Here is a 9,458-nt window from a genome sequence, read left to right on the forward strand (position 1 = left end):
AGTAGCGAAAGTAGCCCAATTTCGGGCTAAAAAGTAGCGAATATTTGGGCTAAAAAGTAGCGAAATTTTGGGCTTTGGGAAAAAGCTTTATCTTTTGCTACCCAGTCTCCCAATCTTTATGTACCCAATCTGAACAGCTTTACCATTGTGATCATTGCTGTCTTATATGTGCTGTCAATCTCCTGTATGGTGTCTATTAATCTTGTTTTAATTTACTAATCAAGCTGTCAATGTAATCAATCAGAGCTTTAATATAACAATGTGCTTTAATATACTTACTAAGCTCTCTCATCCAATTTTTCTCTTGCAATGTATCTTTATCATTTATCAATTCTGATAGAAATTACCTACTTAAAATTATCTGCTAGATTAAGGACCTGCCCGAAACGCTGCGCGTACTAGTGGCTTTACAAGAATCTAAATACTGTACTACCCAATGTACCTTCTTGTATATATATAAATACATAGCGAACTATATATAGCACACTATACATAGCTACCGATACATACCACACTCACACTACCCATAGTTACCTAACTATACACAGCACACTACCCATACCTACCTACCTATACACATCACACTACCCATAGCTACCTACCTATACACAACATTACAGTACACTTTGTCAAGGTAACGATTAATAATGGAACCGCGAAAATGAATTGTGACCATCCACTTAGGCAGTCGCGGATTGAACACCTACCTGCATGAACATACACACCTGCATGGACGGTACAGCACCGGTCTACCCCCCAGAGACGGCACCACTCACGTGCCAGGTAAGTCCACTACGGGCTCTCCATAGCCCGTCCGACTTGCCCCGCTCCTCTGCCAGGTAAGTTACCGCCTCACCATAGCCCGTGCTACTTGGAACCTGTTCCGAGTAACTGATTCTATAACAACAGCCGGTCTACCGGCGCTCTACCCTCCAAAGTGATTGAACGAACCACATATTTTAAAGCTTTCAGTGTCGTCAAGGATGCACTTTAGACATCCTGCCCAATATGCTCAAGAATCTGTACACAAGTCTATTGACAATCTAGAGGGGGGACCAAGGAGCCCAACCTCAACAAACGTATCTAGCAGAGTACAAATTCGTGAGGCCTGACCTGCTCACCCACAGTGTAGGTCCTGTGGAAGACTGCCGCCTTCCAAGAACGACAAGCAAGTATTTAACCAGGCAACTTCAATGTAATTGAAGTTTAACCAGAAACCCCAAAGCCTCTGCAGTTCAGCCTCATGTTTTCTGCGGACCTGTGCAACTTTTTACAATTTGCCGGCTTCTACACCTAGTAAATAATAATTAAAATAAGGCACCAAGCCTGGAAGGCTATGTAGCAACATCAAACGTCCGGAATAGTCAGAGGGCGCGAAATATCAGCAAGGATGCCAATAACAGACCACAAGCGCCACTTTTCGAACTAATGGGTCATTCTATAGCCTTTTTTTTTTTTTCCAAAGGGATACGTTAACTCGGTAGTATGGCTGTCGTATCGAGGGACTACACACCTCGTACTGTCAAGTCTTACGAAGTGTTTACCAACACTACTTACCAACCACAATGCCATATGCTTCAATGCCATTTCTAAATGCAAGATACGACAAAGGCGTTGCATGCAAATCAGTCTCATTTGGAACTCTAGTCTTGGGTATATTCATTTTTTTTGCCCCCGAACGCGGTTAGTTTATTGTCCATCCCATACTCATCCTTTGAGCGGTACCGCAAAAATTCATTACACAGCGAACAACAGGTTTTTATCAGACCTCATCTTAGATTATTACATCAACTATTTCATCTATCATTCACAATTTATATTTACAATATTAGCTAGTTACAGAGTGTTCCATTTCACGACCTATATATTTACACAAAGTCATACATTATTACGTCTTATCCTTAATACACAGTTGTTTGAGGAACGGACATACTATACCCAATAAGAACATAAGAACAAAGGTAACTGCAGAAGGCCTATTGGCCCATACGAGGCAGCTCCTATTCTATAACCACCCAATCCCACTCATATACTTGTCCAACCCGCGCTTGAAACAATCGAGGGACACCACGTTACGCGCCAATTGGTTCCACAAATCAACAACCCTGTTACTGAACCAGTTTTTACCCAAGTCTTTCCTAAATCTAAACTTATCCAATTTATACCCATTGTTTCGTGTTCTGTCTTGTCTTGATATTTTTAATACCCTATTAATATCCCCCCTGTTATGTCCATTCATCCACTTGTAAACCTCTATCATGTCACCCCTAACTCTTCACCTTTCCAGTGAATGCAACTTAAGCTTGGTTAATCTTTCTTCATATGAAATATTTATAATTTGCGGATTTAACTTTTAGTCATCCTACGTTGGACACGTTCAAGTGAATTTATATCCATTCTATAATACGGCGACCAAAACTGACCTGCATAATCTAAATGGGGCCTAACCAGAGCAAGATATAGCTTAAGAACCACACCAGGTGTCTTGTTACTAACGCTTCGATTAATAAATCCTAGTGTCCTATTCGCCTTATTACAAACATTCATGCATTGATCCTTTTGTTTTAAATTCTTACTAATCATAACTCCCAGATCCCTTTCGCAATCTGACTTCGCAATCTCAACACCATTTACCTCGTATCTTGTAACTCTATCATCATTACCTAGCCTCAGAACTTTACATTTATCAGCATTAAACTGCATTTGCCAATCATTTGACCATTTCAAAACCCTATCTAGATCAACTTGAAGTGATAGTGAGTCCTCCTCCGAATTAATTTCCCTACCGATTTTCGTATCATCGGCAAATTTGCAAATCTTGCTACTCAAACCTGAATCTAAATCATTTATATATATTTTAAACAACAGAGGTCCCAGGACAGAGCCCTGAGATACTCCACTAACATTATCCCACTCTGACTTAACCCCATTTATACTAACTCTCTGTTTCCTTTGGAATAGCCATGCCCTAATCCAACTTAATATAGCACCCCCAATACCATGAGCTTCGATTTTCTTAGTCTTTCATGTGGCACTGTATCAAAAGCTTTGCTAAAGTCAAGGTACACAACATCACAATCCTTACCACTATCAACTGCCTCAACTATGCTGGAATAAAAAGTTAGCACATTTGTTAAGCATGAACGGCCATTTGTAAAACCATGTTGCGACTCATTTATTAATTTATGTTTTTCAAGATGGAGACATTGTATTTGCAATTATTGATTCAAATAACTTCCCCACAATAGACGTTACGCTAATTGGCCAATAGTTTGACGCAAGTCATCTATCTCCTTTCTTAAAAATTGGTACCACATTACCTACCTTCCATGACTCTGGCACTCTGCCAGAGTCAGAGTCAAATAACCCCAGTTGTGGGTTCACTTGCCATTTTATGCAAAAAATGGGACCTGGGAGTCGACCCCAACCAACCTATGACCATCTCCAAGCAACTACCACTCACCTTGTAAGGTTTGTGAGGCTAACCCAAAGTTGAGGCTTTCAACCACAAATGCATACTCTTATATGACTTTCTTGCATGATGGTATGATACTTGTAAAACCTGGTATAAATTTACATTAAGAGATTGATAGTTTTGCTAAAGCTCTGGACATAGTTTAATTTGCATTTAATCCATCTAAAGTTATAATTGACTCGTTAAAAGCATATACTGTACTGTACTTTAGTTAACTTATACATGTATCCTGATTTTAGTGTTTAATAGATGGAATCCTTGTGAAGCAGACAGATTCTATTTGTTTTTGTTTTTTTAAAGTATAATTTTGTATGTGTACCTAGCTGCACATTCAAACATGCCACAATCATACATTTTAAAAACTTATTCAAAGACTGTAACATTAACTTGAAATATTTTTAAACTAATTATAGGTACTGTACAGTATATTAAATAGGTTTAACAAATAGTATCACTTATGAATACAGTACATATATTAAGTTGTGGTTAAGTTGTTCATTCATATATATTAAGTTGTGGCATATTAAGTTATTGTATTCACCATACAATACTATATTTGCATATTGATCATACATGAATAATCTGTACATAAGTTGTACTGTAATTCTCAAATGTTTTAGACTCGTGTTCCCGGTAAAATGTTTTTCCTCATGCAATTTCAGTTTTCGACTCCTCACAGTAAATACATGGAATGTCTATTACCTTTCTTCAGTTAATATTTGAGAGAGAGAGACTGCATTAAAGAAAAATGTAGCCACTGTCAATAGTATATATAAATAGACAGGAATTATTAGCATAAACTTTATACACATAATATTCATAAAGTAACATTAAACATAATATAAACGGTGAAGATTTATTTGTAATGCTGCAAAATACAGTAATGTATCAAAGTATATCATGTTATTTACACTTGAGGTCTGTGTAGGTTCCCATACAATTATTTTCCTATTTCTTTATGTACTGTACAATATTATATGATGGGTAATTAATATAATAACATCTCATTTTACAATTCAATATGTATAAAAATCTTATTAATATTTTAACAACATTTCCATATCCTGTACAGTACTACAAATTGATTAGCAATATCACCACAAGTGTCACCTTCGGCAGTCAGTCTTCAAGTCCCAGGCACGGTGAAACATTTTGGTGTGTTGCCGTGAACCAGGTGCTTATGCCACCGAGCACTAAACCAGTACACTCTACGTAGAACTTAGTTGACTGGTGTTTGTCTCATCCTGCAACCCGGTCTCCCACTTTCGCATAGTCAATATTGACTTATTAAATACGTGCATAAGTGACATACACTGTACTAGTTTACCTTGAAAAGCTTCATAGAAAACACAAACCTTACCTAACCTTCTTAGTATGTTAAGATAAGCATCTAATTGATTCGTAATTACAATTATTACTTAACCTATACCTATAATAGGTTCAGTAATAATTGTAATTACGAATAATACGATGCTTATCTTAACATACTAAGAGGGTTAGGTAAGGTTGGTGTTTTCTATGAAGCTTTTCAAGGTAAACTAGTATGTTTAGTATGTCACATATGCACGTATTTAATAAGTCAATATTGACTGTAGGAAAGTGAGAGAACAGGTTGCATCCTGAGAAGACAGGGACTTCATTAACCCTAAGATAACCCCTTTTGACACGCATATTCCCCATTTCTCTCCAGTACAATACTTAACAAACAGCTAATGCAACAAAAATGATATAGAACATTTAAGAAATTATAAAGTATTAACAATGTGTCATATTTACAAGTAATGAGCATTAATTTGTACGATCTGGTTCAAAACACAAGAAAGTCAACTTAACTACATTACATAACAACCACCACCATAGCACTTGCTTGGCCTGCAGCTGTGAGCTGCCACTCTGGTATCTGGCCATTGCAAATAATTACTGTACATCACTTTTAAGATATTATTGAAGGATCTACATTATTCAGTTGTTCATAAAAATCTGCTGTAAAAATACTCTTATAAAATGTATATACTGTATATATATATTCAGGTCTTTATATAATAATTTTTTGTACATGCTTTTATACAGCAATATAACTGTGTATCTTTTAAGATATCCTGAGTAAACAGAGTACAATATTGTACAATATTATAGTGTAAAAGGAAATTTAAAAAGGAATGTGTTCACTTGTTATGAGATGACGACTTGCCTTCACAAAAATGATCATACTGTTGTGATACATACAAACAATACTAATGTAAAATTAACATACTGAGCTTCAGCTAATTAAATTTCTAAATATCATAAAATAATTCATGTCATACCTGCAGCACATTATTTTCAATGATATTTGCCGTTTTTAAATTGAATGGGGTGGGAAGAAGCTGCTGATAAGAGAGCAGCGTACGAATGTGTATTAGTAATTTTTTACAATGCCAGTATTGACATCACATTCATTCACCACCACAAAATACCATATATTCCTTTAGATACCAATGTCATGACTTCTCGTATAATTAATGTCCTTTATAATCATTGTACTGTATCTCACTTGGGTCTCATTAATGATTCCTTCACTCTCAATGCTCATTAAATCTTTCATTATGCTTATTAAGTACTGTATTTCATATACTGTACTGTACTGTTCTTTAAAACCCAACATACTTTTTCTGTTCTGTAAAGTACCAGCCATTTTTCACAATGGCTGGTAAAGCAAGCTTAGTCCTCACATTTATTTTCCCCATGAGGGACCCAGTAGGACAGAAATGGTTTGGCACATATCCTATCACCTAATGCCCCTGTCCACCTAGCAATAAATAGATGCCCAGGAATTAGTCAGCTTGTTGTGGGGTTGCATCCTGGGGAGGGGACCTCGATATAAGCCCAACATGTGATGGATGTGCAGACGAGGAGTCACAATAACGTGGCTGAAATATGTTGACCAAACCACACACTAGAAAGTGAAGGGACGACGACGTTTCGGTCCGTCCTGGACCATTCTCAAGTCGATTGTGAGAATCTTGACTTGAGAATGGTTCAGGAAGGACTGAAATGTCATTGTCCCTTCACTTTCTAGTGTGTGGTTTGCTCAACATGTGATGTACAGTATGTATAATCTGCCTGCCTGTCCCCCTGACACAATGAATTATTATTTCCTTCCATTATTCTTTTACGGTACTTAACAAAAGAAAATGTTTACAAAATTCTCTCAAAACTAGTTACACCCATCCAGTCATTCATATGTTAAACTCAAAGCCTCTAGCATATAGTATTTAAGGTAAAAACTCACTTTACAGACAGACGACCTTCACCTGCCAATGAAATCATTCATGAGGAAGGATTAAATCTGAATTGCCTCCCAATAAGGGCATATTTGTTACTAATATACACCCATAATTAAGTGCTACTTGCTGCATTTATTCATATATTAAGTGCCCCTTTCAATCATTGCAATTTTTCCTGTCAATTTAAATATGACCCTTTCACACACACATGTTTTATGCTACTTCGTTGCATAGTTGCTGATTAACCATCATACTCTTAGGCATTCTCAGATTTGTGTCAATACAAATGATGATTTGAGTTCATTTGTAAATTATCAAAACCAGCAGTATTAATTCTATTAATAGATTTCTCAGGCAGTGTCAAATGGCTTCCAACAATTGTTACATCACAGACACTAGCTAGTAATAGTGAAAATGGGACAGAAGACAAAGGGGTTGCATTTTCATTATTGTCACTTATTCAAAGGATATATTTAAAAAGTTTATATAGGTATAGGTAAGAAATCTTCTAATTTTTTTACTATATTATATTAAATGTGGTTGATTTCTGTATTTAATGTGACACGGTGCTTTTGTGTTCGGGCATGACTAACTTCATTCAGAGGAATTCAAAAGAATTCTTCCGATTCAAAAGAAACAGAGGGTCAGCATACATCCAGAGTTGAATGTAATGAAACGCCTCTTTCTGGTGGGTCCAGTGATAGCCCATCCTCATTAAGAGCCAAATGTTCATTCCATGCAAGGGCCAAACCCCATTTATGAATTAAACACAATTTACACATGACTCACAACTGATGACGTCTGAACATTTCTTGAACGTTGCTGAAGAACTCTTCAAATTGTAACCGTAAATGCCTCGCCCATATTCAGTACTATAAGTACAAATAAATGCCAACAGAACCTAAACACATAACTTGTGCCTAAATATGCATAATATGCTAATACAGGATATAATAATATTAAATTATATTTGAGAAAATTGATATTTTGAATGAGCAAAATGTTAAAATGCATTTTTGGGGTGCATTTTAATGCATTTTTAATGCATGAATGCATTTTTGGGGTGGGCTGCTGGATGGAGTGAACATACTCTGAAGACGGGCTGCCCTCAGGGGCTTCCAAACCTACTCCGAGTGGGGAAACTATCATAAATGAAGTGATACTGACTGTGCATTGGCACATAACAAATTTGCTGATGACACTAAAACAGGGGCAAGAAATAACTCAGACAAGATCTCAAAAGTTTTACAAGAAAACTTAAGACTATATAAATCTTAAAAAGAGTGGCATATGCTGCTCACTACTGACAAATGTAGATTTTACCAGAGCTTATAGAAATAATGTTACCAACATCAGCCAAAATGCTGACAGTACCAAATCTGAATGTGAAAACAATCTGGATCTTAAGCCATGAAATCAATACCGTATTTAAACGTTTGAAATAAAATAAATACAATACTGGGATTCATATCTGGAAACATTAATAAGCCATTTAATATTTATTTTTGCATTATCATGTTGTTTTTAAGCCCATTTCGATTACAGTTTATTTTTGGATGGCACACTAAAGAAAGAGCATAACTCGCCTAAAATGTAAACAGACAAGAATAACAAGTTATATATTCACATGATTATGTGAATTAGGAGCTCCTATACAACAAGATTGGGAAACTGATTTTATATTCTCAATAAAGGCCAAGGATAAGAAGTGGGGAGGATGGGGGAGACATGATTTACGTAAATAATATCAACATAACATAATGGATACGTGTAGATTATACATATACAAATGAGTGTAGATATAAATAAGAGTTCCCTCTCATGGACCCATATGTCATCTGCAGTTTCCTCCCCAAGAGAAGTAGACGTTAACTCTATATCAACCACGCTACTGAACAGTCACAATAAGGAAAAATTCCAAAAGCATCTAATGAGATGTTATAATATACGTTTACTGTGGTTGATAATTTATATGGCTGGAGCGTGGATAACTTGATTCCTCTGTGCCTGAGTGGCACTCCAGCGAAGGCTTAAAGTTCCAGTTGGGCAAAACTTAGGCGTTTCTGGAATCCTTCCTTGTTGTGGCTGTTCAGTGGCGACGCCAAGAGATACCTTCTTCCACTCTTGGGGTTGGTGGTTTGAGGCTCCCAGGGCCAAAGTAAATAAAATGTTACTATCCATGTGTACTGCGGTTAACAATAAACATGGATAACAGATTTACAGTATCTATATGCTTTGGAATTTTATTAACACTGACATTGAGGTCTGCTAGTGGTACCCCCTAAAGCAAACAGATGTGTGTGCCAGCAGTTTACTGTTCACAAATGCTTATAAATCATTTTAGGTATTTGTTCAGCTGTTTATTTTATCTTCGCATATAAATATTTGCAAATTATTGGTCTATTGTGTAAAACCAAAAATAATAATAAAAATATGCATGACACTTACCATTTCAGTACTCACCACTCTTAGAAGTAGACTAGGTTGAAGGGGACAAGTAGACTAATGTAGCACTTGTATCTTTATAATAATGTTACGTTTATTCAGCTATTATTTTTTTAGCAATGACTTAATTTTGCTCCTTGATGGGATATACACAATATCAATTAAGCTGTAGCACAAAATATTACTAAGATTTCTAGAGAAGTCACTACAAACTCCTAACCTACTCCTGACGTATGTGATTTGAACGGACCATCACATTAAAATGTATATTT

The sequence above is a fragment of the Procambarus clarkii genome, chromosome 69 (genome assembly GCF_040958095.1).
Source record: "Procambarus clarkii isolate CNS0578487 chromosome 69, FALCON_Pclarkii_2.0, whole genome shotgun sequence".
NCBI lineage: Eukaryota > Metazoa > Arthropoda > Malacostraca > Decapoda > Cambaridae > Procambarus > Procambarus clarkii.